This window comes from Mandrillus leucophaeus, unplaced genomic scaffold (genome assembly GCF_000951045.1).
Source record: "Mandrillus leucophaeus isolate KB7577 unplaced genomic scaffold, Mleu.le_1.0 Scaffold141, whole genome shotgun sequence".
Taxonomy (NCBI): Eukaryota; Metazoa; Chordata; class Mammalia; order Primates; family Cercopithecidae; genus Mandrillus; species Mandrillus leucophaeus.
Window position 1 is genome coordinate 1415443 of NW_012101377.1, and position 1750 is coordinate 1417192.

The 1750-nt window shown below is 52.9% G+C and overlaps 1 pseudogene across 1 annotated transcript in view; it reads right to left on the bottom strand.

The window, feature by feature from the left end:
* Window positions 1–891: 891 nt before the first annotated feature.
* The window catches only part of LOC105535092, a 1811-nt pseudogene continuing 952 nt past the window's right edge, over window positions 892–1750 (bottom strand). Inside the window, exon 3 of the transcript XR_001005380.1 lies at window positions 892–931. The product of XR_001005380.1 is annotated as a dnaJ homolog subfamily C member 8 pseudogene (transcript). The remainder of the gene's footprint in view (window positions 932–1750) is intronic.

Here is a 1750-nt window from a genome sequence, read left to right on the forward strand (position 1 = left end):
GGCCTGGATCTGAAGTTTGGAGCTTGCAGAAGTTGGTGATCAAGGTGCAACTGAGGGGAGGGGCAGTGGTGGGGGTTATGTAACACTCAGGTGGGCTTGGTCTGGGGCTGCAGGGACGTGCTAGGGTCTGCAGAGTGCAAGCCGAATCACTGCTCCTCATCTTGTCAAGTTCAAAAGCCTCCTCCTCTGAGAAGCTGGGTTTTTTTGTTTGTTTGTTTGTTTGTTTTTAGAGAGAGAGTCTCGCCGTTGCCCAGGCTGGAGTACAGTGGCAGGATCATGGCTCACTGCAGCCTCGACTTCCTAGGCTCAAGCAATCCTCCCACCTCAGCCTCCCAAGTAGCTGGGACTACAGGCATACCACCACACCTGGCTAATTTAAACAATTTAAAAAAAAAATTTTTTTAGAGATGGGGTCTCACTATGTTGCCCAGGCTGGTCTAGAGCTCCTGGCTCAAGTGATCCTCCTGCTTCTACCTCCCAAAGTGCTGGGATTGAGAAGCCTTTTTGACTCCCCAGGACAGCCCTCATCCATCACCCAGACTCCACTCTCACATCACTTCCTCCATCATAGTCCAGCATGGGAGCTGTCCACACCCTTCCTGACACGGGCCTCTGAGAGCAGGGCTGTGCCTCACCCTCTCTGCTCTCAGTGTGGCCTAAAACTATACTGGGCATGGAAGAAACACCAGACCCGTTTGCTGGAGGATGGAGGAAGCCTGCGAATGTGGATGCCCACTCGGCGGCGCCTATCCCGGCAGTGTCAACCTCCGCAGCAACCCTGCCCCCTGGTGGCTGAGTCCACACCTCCCCCTTGCTGCAGCCTAGAGAAGTAGTGGAGAGAAGCCACCTGTGCAGAATTTCAGACCTGAGCCCCTGCTATGAGTTCGTGTCTTACTCTTTGGAGCCAAAACTGTTCTGTGAGACCTGGAGACTGGCACAGGGGGACAAAGAAGGACTGGACAGAGCTGGGAATGGATCTCAGTCAGCCCGACTCCAGAGGCCAACTCATTGCTGTGGCCCCACGTGTCACCTCTCACCCAGATGTTGTGCTCCAGACTGTCCAGGAGAGAGTCTGAGTCTGGCTCTTTTTTAAAAAAAGACAGGGCCTTGCTTTGTTGCCCAGGCTGGAGTGCTGGAATGCAGTAGCGTGATCATGGCTTGTTGCAACCTTGACCTTCCAGGCTCAAGCAGTCCTCCTGCCTCAGCCTCTCAAAGTGTTGAGATTACAGGCCATATTACCATGCCCAGCCCCAGGTTAGACTTTGAGGCACCCTAACCTTGTGGCAGTGTCCTCCACTCGGGCCTCCTTTCAGGTTCCTCATCTCCCCCAGCACACATACCTCCCTCAGCCTCTCACTCACAACCAGGCAGACCCAGATTCAAGTTCCACTGGATTCCCTGGAGTTCATTTTCCACTCTAAACCTTTGAATCTCTGTTCCCCAGTCTTTCTTTGTTTACATATTTATTTATTTTTGAGACAGGGTCTTATTCTATTGCCTAGGCTGGAGTGCAGTGGTGCAATCACAGCTCACTGCAGCCTCAACCTCCCACGCTCTGGTGAGTCTCCCACCTTGGCCTTCCAGGTAGCTGGGACCACAGGTGTGAGCCACCACACCTGGCTAATTTTTTGTATTTTTTGTAGAGACGAGTTTCACCATGTTGCCCAGGCTGGTCTCAAACTCCTGAGCTTAAGCAATATGCCCGCTTCGGTCTCCCAAAGTGCTGGAATTACAGTTGTGAGCCACTGCA